Source organism: Accipiter gentilis, chromosome 33 (assembly GCF_929443795.1).
Source record: "Accipiter gentilis chromosome 33, bAccGen1.1, whole genome shotgun sequence".
NCBI lineage: Eukaryota > Metazoa > Chordata > Aves > Accipitriformes > Accipitridae > Astur > Astur gentilis.
The window spans coordinates 10238107-10252768 of NC_064912.1; the positions used below are offsets into that span (position 1 = coordinate 10238107).

Genomic DNA, 14662 nt, shown 5'->3' on the forward strand with positions numbered 1-14662 from the left:
ATTATCAGAAATTCCCAGAAGTTTGGTTTGATTCTTTCCCAAGATTTGTGCCAATTTTTTTATATCTTTGTAGATATGCCATTTATGCAGTAGATCTGTTTGTTTGGAGATGCATGGGTCTAAAGGACATTATTGTTCAGACCATATATACCATTGTAACCACAAGCTGCTTCCCCCCCCCCCCTTTTTTTTTTGCCCAGCTTATTCCCTTATTGCTACAGCTGACAATTCAACTGCAAGGAGTACGTGCTCTTGGACCGACAGGTTCTGACATAGGTGGCTGCGAGAATGCAAAAGAGACAAACAAAAAAAACAGAAGACAAGACGGATGTAAAATGGAAAGAGTGATTGCATGAAGTGGTGCTCCATCAAACTGGAGCCTGAGGAAGTGAAGCCACTAAAAAAAATTTTTGTTGAATTTGCGGACTTTACATTTTTGCTTTTGCTACACGCGTGCCATTTCTCACCCTAGCTCCATTTTGGTTCTAAATTTTCTATGGAGTCTGTAGATTTCCTTGTTGCAAAGTAATGAAATGAATGCCTCTGTTGTCACTGTGAGTGCGTCTCCCATACTTGAAGACAATTAATGATTTTTTTTTTTTTTTTTTTTTCTTCAGTGGAACAGGTCATGCTGTCTTCATTAATGACTTGTGAAAGCAGTGGTAATAGACTGTCTCTAGATTTTGGGATCATTTTTCCTTACCTTTTGAAATACTTGCTTTACAGAGGCAGCACATAGGGATTTTACTAAATCAGTGGTGCTTGAAACAGTTTTGGGGGACACACATTAACTGGTGAATTATGTCTTTGGCACTTCCAAGTCTTTGGCACTCTTCAGCTTGACTGAAGAGTCTGTCATCTGCACAGCTGTGATTTCAGTTCTTACCCAATGATTATGTTATCTTTGATTAAAGTCAAGTTTTTGCCCAATCAAGACAAATTGTTAACATCAGGTAAGGCTAGTTGTTAAGGTCAGTTAAGTTCTGATGTTCTCACTGCAAAAGCAGTGTTTAAATTTCAGTTTCATATACAGTGTGATCTCTTTAGACCTCCAGTATTCCTGAAGTGGCTCCAGCTGGTTGTACTGTTCTTTCCAAAGCTGTACTGTGTTTTCAGTGACACCCATTCACCTGTGTGGTTATCACATCTCCTGCTCAGGCCATGTGCAGCCTTTTTGCCAATTGATGATTGATTTTTCCTTTACTTTTTTTTTTTTTTTTTTACTTTAAGAAATGTGAGCTTTTCAAAATCATCAATGTGTATAGTCCCGATAATGTACTCTAATAAATAACTGTTTCTTACAGGCTATCTTTTGATTCTTGTTTGAAGTAGAGAGTTGGACATACACAGTTTAAATGTTAATGGGGCTTTTTATTGACAAATAGTATAAAGGTTAATAGAGCTCTTGAAAGATGCACATAAATGCCTACAAGTATTGCAAAGACATTGGTACTGCCAGTAAGTGGCAATGTTTCTCTTTTACAGTACTTGAAATAAAGTTCCTTTACATTTAAATATTTAAGCTTACAAACCCTACCATTCTTAGAAATTTGGATGCTAAAGGTTTATGCTATTTTTGTTGGTATTTTGCATTACTTTGGGCCTAAATAATTAAAACTTCATTCCGTGATCACTCTGATCTCTCTGAGGGAAATTCTTACAAGATAATACTAAAAATGAAGAATGTTGGAAAATCATGTATGTATAGATTTTGAGATGAAGCCCTAATAAACGATCATGTTCTCTACTCAATGACCTTGAATTTTGTATTGCTGTGATGCAATATATGGGGTAAAAAAGTGTCGTAAGACTTAGAATAAATTGTATGTTTTCAGTAGATCTTTATATTAAGCTGGTGAATGTTAAGAAAGGTATTGCTACTTTGGGGGAATGTATGAGGAAGAAATGCACATGTCCATGTGCCTTGAGGGAGTACCAGATACTCTGACCTCTGAACTGTGGGACTTGCTGATGATCTTAAACATTGGAAATGCTGTTAAGAAAAAGAAAAAGTGTTAATGCTTGCTAATTTAATGCTTGCTTCTAAACCTAGGATTTGCCTGACGTCTCTTCTCAAAATTTTCTGTTATTTGCCTTCTGCAGCATACTGGTGGCCTACTTGCTTCCAGCCCAGTGTTTTGAGGTTTATTCTGCTTTTGAAGTGTTTATTCCTAATAAAAACACTAGGTTGCAGTTTCTCACTTGGCAGAGAAGTCATGGTGCTTTTTGAGAACATGGAGAAAACTAACGCGTGAGATAATTTTCTGAAGCGGAATTAAATGCCAAGAAATCACTCTTTCCAATTATATTTAGAAACCAGTAATCAGATACATAGACCCAACCAGAAAAATCAGCAATGTGGTCTGTCAAATCCCCAGAGCCACATGCATAAAGTGAGGGTAGACTGAGGTGTGTGCACGCTAGCCATGAACACTCTGACTGGGACACTGGGAGGGAATATTTGTATGAACATGGTGGTCTACATGGGCAAACTCCTCTGACCTCCAGCTGCTCAGCCCAGGTACCAGGGTGGTACCTGGTACCTCTGCAGTCTTCACAGACCTTCACCCACAGACCTGGGGTGGTGACAGCTCTGCCTTGTTGGTGTAACAGCAGGTAGCTCTAGTGGATCTCCTGTATACAGCGTGACTGCATTACAGTGCTTTTCAGTGCAGAAATGGTGGATTTGGTTTAGGATTACCTTCTGTACTCTCCTGCGTTGAATATTTAGGCATCATTTGCTCTGCATATCTAAGGTTTGCAATTGATACTGTGCTCTTAAAACCAAGACTTCAGTACCAGTTGGACTGGCCTTTTTAGTGTTTCTTACTGAAAATGTCAGTTAAAGCTGTTTGTTGCATCTTTAATTACTTAATACAGAGAATAAATGTATAATGGGACTAACACTTAGATGTTGACTCCTACTAGAAAACTTTCAAGGCTCAGTGTTTACTAATTTTTGCAGGTACAATAGTGAAAGAATAATTAATTCATTTGCTTGCTGAGCTAAATGTGGGTAGATGACTGAATTCTGTTGGACATGAGAGTAAGGTCCTACGGATAAAGATGGCCTTGCATGTTATTTGTTTTTTCTATCAAAAGCAACAATGAATATTACATATATTTGGTTGGCTCATCAGTGGTGCACAGAATTCTATTGTTTAAGAATGAAATGGATCAATATTGAATTTTACAATTTCTGCATAGATGGTTCAGCTTAGTTTCTAAGGCATCATCTTTATTAGAATGCTGTCAGATTCTAAGAACAAGTGTTTTTGATGCATAAGCAACCATGTTGTTAAATAAAGAATTTAAAAAACAAATGTGCTTAAAAGGAAGAAAACAAAGACTTGAATCTTAAAACGGAGAAATGAGCATTCTCAGCAAGGGTGGAGAAGCACAGGTTTCTTCCTAGTTGATAGTCTTTGTTGTGTTTATTTTTAAAATCTGACTTTCAGTATTTGCTGAGTTGCACTCACTACTGAAGATACATAGTTGTATAAATCAGATACTTGGGGCTAAGTGTTTGTTTATTTTTTCTTAATTAAGAACATGTAGGGGAAAAATGATAACGTAGTGTGAGATTGGGTCTGTAGATCTCTTTGGGGCCAAACAGGGTGAAGTGCCCAACATGCCAGCCAGCTCAGTGCTTCTCTTCCTACAGAGGGTGGGATTTCAGGAGGAAATCTCTAAAATGCATGTTACTGCTTTATGTGCTGAGATACTGACTGAGGCTCCCCACCTCCTCCCAGGTTACTTTTTACACAGTAGAATAGCTGTGATCCTTGCCAACTTCTTTAACTGACCAAAGGAAGAAAGAAAGAAAAGAAAATTAATTCAGTCAAGGCTAACAGTAAACATGCCATCCTCTGGTACAGCAGTTCAATACTGTGTATGGTGTTATCCTTAGATATTTTGCTTTCTATCAACAAATGTGTCCATACTGTGAAAATAAGGCAAGGCTGTGGGCCTTCAGCATCACTCATCTGAGACTACAACTTGATTCCTGCTGCTGTTGTTCTTCGTGTGAATTTTGTTCTTCAGATACGGAAAGGGCAACTGTAGAATTAGCAATTTTAGTAAGTAATGAGTACCCTTCTCAGCCCTGTGATGAGGAAACATGAACTAAGTACTGGTAGGTAAGGTGGCTTTGAAAATCCTACTAGGTGTCGAAGTAGTTTCTAGACTGACTTGTCCAGAAAAGCTGAGGCTGAATGTGGAATTGAACCCCGAGGTGATTGGTGTCTAATTTTCCTCCTGTTCGGTATTCCCTGTTGTTGTATGGTATCTGTATCTATGTTCTTTCCAGTCTGCATGTAATTTAAATTGGGCTTCTTGCAAAGGTAGATCCAATAAAATGAGTGGTGTAGAGAAGGCCTGAAAGGTAGCAAATTTCCTGAGCTGACCACAACAGCATTGGTTCAAATCGCACTCAGTGGTGGGTTCACGTTACGTGTGGTAAGTCGTGTTTTCCTTGCAGATAGACTGGTGGCTTTAGAAAATCTCTGAAAGTCTCTTAAAATCCAGTAAATCTATTTCCGGTGCGTTATTGACTGATGCCAGAACTCTGAAATTTTTTTTTACTTTTAGAAGAACACTAACGAGTTTAGTCTCTGTCATTTACTTAAACCTGGAACAGGCCCATACGTCCTTGTACAAATGAAAAGCAGCTCTATGCTAATTAGCATTCCCTGGGCCTTCATGGATTATTATTAGCAAGTGCAACTTTTTCCCCTTGAATGTTTTACAGAGCTTTTGTGAGTATTTTACATCAGCTAGCTTTGTCCTTTCAATTTTCTATTATACCTTTTGTCATTGCTTTCTGTCTATATTTGATACGTTGTTGCTTTACTCCAGTAACTTCCATTATCACTTTTAACTGTTTGCTATTACTGGGATCAAGATGGTTGCATTATTTACTCTGTTTGCTTTAAGTGTCACTTTTTCCTTGTTCTTCCCCCTCCTCTCCCACTGTCTTTCTGGGAATATTTGAGCTTAGCAACATGATGCTGTCTGAAGTCTTATTTGTTACCTTCATAGTCTAAGACTATGCTTACTTAAAGTCCCATGATGTATTATCATATACATAAACACCCACCAGACCATTATTGAATTTATCGTATGTAAGAGCTCAATAAACAGTGAAAGATAAACCTGTTTTTTACTGCCTGCCTCTGGAAGTCAGCAGATTGATTTCTCCTTTAATTCTCATTTTTATCAATACTAATTAAATTACCATCACGAAGACTCTAGTTTCTTCACAGGTCTCTCATCACACTGAGTCTAGCTCTACATGATTTTGGTTGTTTTTTTTTAAAAGCGTAGGGTTTGTGGTAAACCATTGACAAATTCCCACTCCAAGCCTTCCTACTTTCTGGCACAAAGGAAACTAATAGGGGCTTAAGTGAAACACATGAAAAGGAACTATTTTGTTTCTATGGTCTCTAGTCTTTGCTGCATTAAAGTGTTTTCCACAGCAGTCATTAGGAAGCATGTTCATGTGCTCCGTTCTGTACCGTAGGGCTTGCTCCTTCTGGAAGGAGGGGACAGGATGCTGCCCAGGCTCTCCTCTCCCCTTTCCTCAATACATGTGTTGTGTGACAGACATGGATGATTTCTCTTAGCAGATGAACTCAAGAGTACATTAAGTGCACATCTGCAGGCTTGGGGCCTGGGTGGTTTGTTTTCTGCTCTGCAGACAGGCCTGATAAAGTTTAACCAGCACCTGCGATTCCCAGCCCATGTGAAACAGCCCTCTCTGTGTCACTAGAGGAGCAAAGCCCTTTATGTGCAGAGAGAAAAATTATTTTGTTTTAATAAGCATGGAAATTGGATGCAAACTTGCTTAGGCATTTAAAATCAGAAATGGTGCTTCCTTCTATTCTGCACTCCAGCTGTATGTACTGTTATCCTTGGGGAGGCTTGGTGCAATTGCGGAGTACAAGGATGGGGGACTCTGTCTTTCTTTCTGGTGTAAGTGAAGGACAGATCAATTTTCACTAGTAAGTTTCAGCTCTGAAACAAGCTCTGTAAGGATTGTAAGCTTATATTAATAAGGATTCGTGCAGCTATGTGTGCTCATACAAAGCGCAGTCCAGCAGTGATAAGTCATGGTGAGCAGATGTGGAATTGCTGATATACAATAAAGTCAGAACTTCACAAAGTAAATGAGTTTTTTAAAAAACATATTGACATGTTACTTTTCATGTTTATAGCCATATAAATCTTGTCTGTGATTGTGTTTGTATTTTTACTTTCCTCCTCAGTAAAATTTGTTATTGCCTCTCTGTGGCCCAGGTGTGAGAATGAAGTAAGTGATGCCGTGGTGGTTCTGAGCAGTGAGCATTGACTGAAGGATGGGAGATAAGGCCATGAATTTCACTTTTTATACTATGGATGGATTTTGGAAAGTGACAATTTTGCTTTCAATGCCTTTCATTTCTGGTAAGCGCCAGGGTAGAAGATGATCAAAAAAGAGACGGTGCTTTGGGAATGAGCTTCCATTTGTCTGTCTGTAACTTCCAGCTCTTATGAACTAGCACTTTCGTTCATGGAGCTTCAGATCCATGGCTGACACCTGTGTGTATGGAGCAGTTCAGGTATTGTGGAAAAGACAAAACAAATCTCTTCTCTCCGTTTCCACAAGGTACATTACAGAACTGCAGCACTGCAGAAGGGAGAAAGAGCAAGAAACAGACATACTACTGCTAATAACTATGTGAAATGACAACAGCTACCCATAGGTCTTGAGGGAAGATGGGGTGATTAATATCATCAGTGCTGAATCGGATTTGTATGTACATCACAAAGCCCTAAATAAAAACACAAAGAGATTTACCCTCTACTTCATTAAACATGAATATTCAATAAATTTAATGACTTAATCTTGAATACAGGTATTTGTCCTTGCCGGCAGCTGAATTAGACACCTAACTGACCCTTATTTGCTCACTTTTTCTTTTCTTTTTTCTCATTATAAGAGAGTAAGAGGCTTCTAGGACATGGTTAGCCCAGTGCTGATCATCGTTTTAGCTGGATGCTCTGCTGTTTCACACTGACATTTTCTTAATCTCCCTTGAAATAAGAGCAGGCTGCTATCTTTCTCTGTAACTTGGCTTCTTACAGCACTGAAGGCCAATGTTTAGAGGTATTTCAGTGCCTAAGAGATGGAATTTCTAAAAGGATTTAGGCAAGCAAGGGTGTTATTTCACAGGGGTTTAATAAAAATTACAGAATTACATACTGCAAATAATAAATACCTAGTTGCATTTTCGGGTACCTGAATAAATCTCTTGACACTTTGGTCCTCTGAGCCCAGAACTGTGGTCTCACAGCGCTCTTTATGCTGACTTCTTATGACACTTTGTCCTGTTTGCCCACATCAGGGAAGTTTTGCCATGTGTTACAGTATGAGAGCTGGCTGTTTCAGCATTCCTGACTGACGGCTCACAAAGCAAGGTGGAAGTCATTGTAAAAGCCCTTTGAGGGACTGGAATGCTGAGGCAGGATGTTCCAGCAATGCTCACAGACACTTCAGCAGCAAGTCAGGTCATCTGCCTCCTAATCCTGCCAGAGCCACTTCTCAAAGCAGGAGTGGGAGGACTCTAGGCTTTGAAAATCAAGCAGCAGGAGTTACAGTAAGAGTACAACATTCATTACAGAATTAAAATCTCTGCTTCTGGTCCTTGAAACCTGGTACCAGCCCTCCCTGCTGTGTCTTAAATATATAGAACAGATGACATAAATGAGCTGTGCTCTTCCTGCATCCATTGCCACAAGGGCACTGGGTAGTCAAACACCTATTACCAAGCTGCAAGCATGATCTCTCCAGAAGACTGAGCCTATGCCCCAGCAAAATGTTTGTTGTGTAGGTCCAGGCTCAGATGTGGACTTGGGTCTTCAGCCTTTAGGTAAGTTTCTGTTGCACTTTAGCTATGTATACAGATCTTCTACAGGAAAGAAAAAGCAAAATACTTAAAAAGCTCAGCTTTTCAATAAAGAAAAGATGGCCTACACAGTTAGAAGGCTTCCTCTTTGTTATTTAAATGAGTCGTCAGTCATTTAAATATCAGCTGAATAAATATGGGAAGGAAGTGGCAGAGAAGACAAAAGATGAGGGCACAAACATATTTGGCTATTTAGCTTTTATTCCTCATTGTGCTGTGCAGTGTTTCTTTTCTCTATCAAACTAATTCGTGAAAAACTCCATCCATAAAGCCCTGCCTGAGCTTATTGCTAGGTCAATGAGCCTATGTTCTTTCTGGTAGTGAATGCTGTCTGTGATTATTGCATTCATTAATTTTTATATAGGAAATAATACTTCTGCCTTGATCTATATAAACACAAAGATTTCTATTCCAAATCAAACTTCCTCTGTGCCATGTGCTGTTGCTGGGAGGGAAGCAGAGACCTAGTACAGTGTCAAATCAAGTTAAAGAATGCAATTTCATATAAATAAGCAACAGTAGTCAATCAGTGCTTATGATATTATGCAAGATAAACTGGGGCAAACAAGTTGCATTGATTACATATTGGGTGATGCGTAACTCTGAAAACAAATATTCAGTATGTCCTGACTACAGACATGGATATTCTCTTAGAGGAATAAGCTCTTCCATATGCTCAAGATACAACATTAGCTAAGGCTGGGCAATGATCTGTATTCACTGGTCATGACCTTATTGTTCAGATTGTTGTAGATCCTCCCCATAGTGATTATGGTAATCTGGACAATGGAAGCCTTGGTGGGAACATTGCAGTGCTGAGCACTACATAAAATCAAGGGCAAGTCAAGAGAACTCCTTGGCCTGCACAAAGACAGTGGGGTCGAGAAGGGGAAGAGTTAGGTCCTGGCATAATGGAGCCAAAAGTCCTCTGCTAACCTAGTTTTGATTAAGCTGGGCTTAAGGGAGTGGTGCTGATGTGAAGCGATTCTCTCCAAATCAAGCTGGGCAATTACTCTAAGAACACTACCATTATTATGCAGCCTTCCTTCCTCTGAAACACCCCACCAAGAAGCCAAGAAATCCAGTGACTCCATCTTTCCCAGCTGTGATTCCCAGAGGTTGAGAGTTCGTGTGTGACACAGAAATGGCAGCGCTGATGGAATTGAGAGGCACTTCTGCTGTCTTGTCTCATACAAGGTCCTTAGATCAGACAACTTTTGCTACTTCCCATCTGCTGATCCTATGTCCCCAGTACAGAATTGTCCCACAAGGTCATTCAATGCTGACTTTTCTGTAGCATGTTTCATGTTCAAGTGTTAGTCAATTCACAAACTACATTTTACTCTTATGTGGAGAGAGGAGAGCCCAATTCCACATCTTCCTCTCTCATCGGGTTCGATTTGTTCAGCCACTAGAGACATCTCTGAGCTGTTACCTGTGAACTATGGCTTCCAGCCCCTTTGTGAATTTGCTCACAATTCTGCAGAACTTTTCTGATCTCCCTTGGTTTGTGTGCTTTTCTTCTTGAATTGTTTAAGCCGCTCTCTCTCAGGTGTTCAAACTCCAACTCTGGTTCTGGTGAATGTAACCCAGATCTGCATCTAAAATCATTCTTTACCTAAAAAACCTAAGTAAATTCTAATTCCTTGTGTCTTATTAATCTTAATTGCTGTAATATTTTCTTTAATAATTAGACTAAATGTCAGAGTCTACAGCTGACATCCAGTAACTGGTTTCACACATACTTAATGCCTCAGGAATCCCTCATATTCACTTGCTCCACAGCTGTAAGGTACATAACAGTCCCAGCTTCCAAACTCCATTACCACTTTTCAAAAAAAGGTCATGTCAAGAGCAAGGAAATTTTTAATCTGCTTTTCAAGGACATACTGGAAATTTGGCAATTTTTAGTGCTAAATGGCATGGACATTGTCACAAATTGTTATTTTTATTTATTAGCAGAAGTGTGAAGGCTCTCTGAAAGCCAGGCTGAAGATCTAATGCCTCATCGTTCTAGACACCTTGCCTATCTATGTAAGAAAGCGTCCCTACCTAAGGCCCCAAGGCCTTATAGTCTAAGTGGATCAGACAGATAAAAGATGATAGGAAATTCAAGTGTGCATAGTCTATACAATGGCCACCAAGATCCAAAGAGGTCAAGACCCACATCACATTCACTGAACATTGCAGTACCCAGTCCCCAGGTAGCTGCTCCCTGCTAGAGGATCCACACTCCCACATCACTTAGACTTCTGGTGGATGAAGCCTTTGGATGTACCTTCAAGAAGACAGCACGGTGCTTCTGGGATCTGGGAAAAAGGGACTGAAAGAAAGCACGTATTGCCACTGAAATCCTTAGTTTTGCATCTTCTAAAGGCAGGAGGTTGAACTTTATTGATTTAAGATAGAGCACAGAGAGTTGGTCTTTTAAAAAACATGATCGTATAGCTCTCCTGATCATTTGACAACTTACTTCCTTTCATTTCCCCTTACATGACCCCTCTTCAGGTGTTTTGTATCAGTTTTCTTCTCCATATCAGAAGAGAAGAGCAACAGATGTGGTTCTCCATTTTCTTCAGGGTCTTGCAAATCTCGCCTGAGGATATTTGTTAGTTTCTGGTTTCTTCTAATTTCCTTCTGTTTGCAAGAAGAAGATATAATAGGGTGAAGCCATCTGCATATTTGTACTTCTCAGATGAGGATTATTTCATTTGCAAGGAGTTTAATGGAATTCTGAAGAATCAGATTTGTTTATCATTTTAGGTAATGGGATGACATTTCTGCTTAAAAAATAATTACTAGAACAGAGCACATTTGTGAGACCTTGCCTGGATTGAGAAAAAAACCCCACATTCTCAAGAGAGCTGTTGGTCCTTTTGCCATTTGTAAAACTGACTCTAAAATGATAGGTTTAGTGATTAAAGACTGAAAGAAAGAGGTCTCAGAATAACCAATGGATTCTCCAGCATATGTTAATATATTCTGTTTGGAAAGGTTACTTCCATTTATATTCCAGATGAAAATACTATGTGACTTTATGGCATGTAATCACATTTTTTTCTACAGAAGCTAAGTAGTCTGGTTAACACTGGGAATAAGAATCTAAAAAAATTGTGATGGATTAAATCACAGGAGGAAATGTTGATTTCAATAAAAACACATTCTAAAAGACTGGAAATAAAGAAACATACTGATAGAGTCAATTTTTTCTCTTAAATAATTTTTCCATTTTATCTTTTATAGTAAATTTTATAGTATAATGATGAAAATTTAAAATAATGGAATAAGAATTTTTAATTTAATAAAAACAGGTTTGTAGGTGCCTAAAAAAATTTTCCCTTCTGGAAATTTCATTTGCTGGATTTTAATTTTTTTCATTTCATGTTATAACAGAAAGAAATCTGAAATTGCTAGGTCTTTCTCCTGGAAAGAAAACTCATATATTCAAATAGCTGCAGCCAGAGCACCCAGAATGTTTTGCAGTGAGCCAAGCTTTTTCTTGAAAGCTCACATTTATGCAGGCCAGCTGCCTCATCTGAGAAATTCAGGTGGATATGTGATACACCTGGCATTCCTGGCAGGTAGTGGGGTCCTTCATGTATGTCTTTGCCATTGTGAGAAACGAGCTTCTCTCCCTGCAGAAATTTGCTGCCTCATCCTTCACCCTCCTCAGGGAAAATCTATCAGTAAGGTAAATAGGTCTGAGCAGGAGAGAATTTTCCAGAACCCTACAGTGGTGTGGAGCTTGGACATTTTTCTCATTCCTTTTCCAGGCTAGGACATAAATAACACCTTCCTCAGTTTTCCCCTGAAATATTTTCCACTCCTTTACACCCAGTCTCACCTTTGCTACTTGAAGCACTCATTTGGAGAGCAGGAGTTAATTCAGATTCCAGTCACTCCTCCCTGCTAGACTGGGTGAAGGGGATCTCAGTATCTCAAGAAAGTCTCATAAAACCAGGAGACACAGCAACCTGGGCTGTGAATTAGCTGCTGCAGGGTTGAACTCAGCACAGGAAAACCTGACTAAATAAAACAGGGATGGCAGCTTCACAACACCCTAGTACTGTGAGCTACTAGTACTGAAGGGAACTAGTTTTATGCAGCTCAGATGTCTCTACAATACGCTGCAGTCAGGTGACTGTGAGCATCCTCTCAGCTGACAACAATAACATGTTCTGCAGCTGCAGATAACAATAATCCCACGCAGTATTTGGGAGTAGGACTAGCAAAAACCAGATCTCTGAAACCTGTTGGAGCCACGAGGATGTTTTAACCAAGGAAAGAGATAAATAGCCAGACAGACTTATTGCAGCTCATAACATGTAAAGTACCAGACAGGCTATTAATTAGAGCATGGGTGCTAGTAGCCACCTGAGAAATTGTGACGAGGTATGTGCAGTGCATGTGGTGTTAGCAGGACTATCTATCTGCCAGTGTCAGTCTTGCAAAGGGGGAGGAGGGCCTCTGCCTGCTCTGCAGTATTTCTTTTGCAGCACTACTAGGCTTGTGTAAACCCCTGAAAGCAGAAAGATCCCCTACTGTATGTGTTCTTTCCCCTCTGCAGAATAAATATAAGCCCCAATTCATATGCTCCCGTAAATGCCTCCTAGGCTGGTCAGCAGCATACATGCAAAGAGGAACAATATACCTCCCCTGCTTCAGAAAAGTTTCCCTGACTATTGATGAATATCTCAAAGGACCATCACCTGTACCCTCCTCTTCCCCACTTTTTAAATAACCTGGTTTATATAGCTTTACTGCTTAAATTTATGCTGGCAGCAGCTTTACTGGACTGTTCACCTTTCAGCCGCTGCTCAGCCACCATATGGCCCAGGGCAAGGGGCCGAGGGCAAAGCCCTGCTTGTTAGTGAGATGTATTGTGGCTGTGAGCTGGTATAAAAGGCCCAGCCCGCAGAGAAGTAAAGCCTTGGTTTAGGGTTAGCTTGTGAGAGAGGAAGTACTGACACAACTTGGGAGATACAAGCATGGCTGGGGCCTGCAGCAGTGGAGGGACCTGGCTATGACTGACATCCCTGTAGAAACAGAGCTGAGAAGTTTCCCATGCCATGGGAGAAGGCCATGCTTAGTGTCCCAGAAATCTAAAGCTGTAAAACAAAAAAACCTTTCAGCCAAAAGACTTAAATCTTGTGAGATGAGAGGTTTTCCATCAGGGTGTCCTGAAGAAAGGCTTTACCCTGGAAGGCTGTAATGCAAGCTGAGTTTGCAGAGGAGGAGACAAGGCCTTCTCCTGCATCATTATGTAAGTAATTATCATTAGGTAAGTTCTCCTACCAGGTACTTTGTCGCTTTTGGGGATAGTATTGAGCCTTGGCACATTTGTGTGTGGGAGCAGATGTAGATGCCATCAGTGGGGTAATAGCAGAAGAGTTGGCTTCTAGTTCCTGCAGTTACTGTGATGCTGTTCACTGGTATTGGGCACTTTCTGTTACAGATAGTGAATTAGTTTCCCCCTGAAAGAATGGGGCTTAGCACTTTGTGCAAAAGCTTAACAGAACAGCAGTCTTGTGTGTCTTATTTGACCTGTTCCATGAGTCTGCTGTGTCTATATGGAGATGAGTTGGAAAGCAAGGAAGAGTCCGTAGCAAACTCCGGGGCTTTGTAAGACTGAGAAAGCTTGCTCATTGCAAACAGTGTTCTGAGGCTTCTTTTGCTCAGCTCTGAACTTACTGGTCAGTCTGAGCTCCTCAGGTGCTATTTTACACTGTGCTGCAATTGTTGTAAATGAGTGCTACTCTGTTGAATACTGCTTCTTTTGACTGGGGATCTAATTATTGCTAAAATGAAAATGCACTTGCAAGCTAAGTGCTTGGGCTTGCAGACTGTTTTGGAGTTAACTTTGAAAAATCACTTTTCTTCCCCGGTATTTTTTGTTTTAATATTCTTCTTGTTCCTTTTTCAAGTCTTGCTGTTCCTGGGAGGAGTGAGGAATAGATTATTTTCATTATCATTGTTTCAGATTGGGGGGCAGGAGATCGTAACGATCCTATTTCACACTTTCATGACTTGCCATGTGGAGATGACATATGCCCTCCAGCAGGAAGTACTACCAAGTGGCTCTCAATTTGTGCTGAGCCATATTGCCATTCCCAAACCTCTCTATGCAGTATGTATAACCTGCTACTCCCTAGACCTTTGTAAATAATTGATATTCACAATTCCTATGCAGTAAGTCAAGGGGTTTTAGCGACATCTCTCAGAAGTCCTGCCTTGTACCTCCTGCCTGTTCTTTTGGTCTCAAAGCAGAAGAGTTGTTTAATAGGCACAGCAATAATACATGCCACAAAACAGAGAACTAGGGCAGCTTGATAGTATAGTGGAATTTTAGTAGGATATAATTATGGATGAATCCCAGGCAGCACACAAGGCTTAAAATGTAACTTCTAAAAGGGGGAAAAAGAAAGTTAGTGTTTCATCTTGACCCGCTGTTATCTAAAAGAAAGATCTTCTCCTGTGTGCCACTTGTGATCTAGAGCAACTGTTATCTCTGTCATTACTTTTCATAATCCTTAGTGTGCATATGGTGTCTCTCAGGATTGCAATATGAGATCAAGTGGCTGTGAGCCAAGCAGTATCTTTAGTGTTGAGTGCTTTCAAGAAAGGAGAGTAAAGCCTTGCTGATACAATGAGAACTGAAGTATCAAAACACATCTGATCTTCCTTGAAGTGGTAGGAAGAACCGCACAATATTTGAG

The 14662-nt window shown here is 40.0% G+C and overlaps 1 pseudogene; it reads left to right on the plus strand.

Annotated features, from left to right (window-relative positions):
- LOC126034254 (nodal modulator 1-like) overlaps positions 1-1227 on the plus strand; it is a 36914-nt pseudogene extending 35687 nt beyond the window's left edge.
- Positions 1228-14662: the final 13435 nt, after the last annotated feature.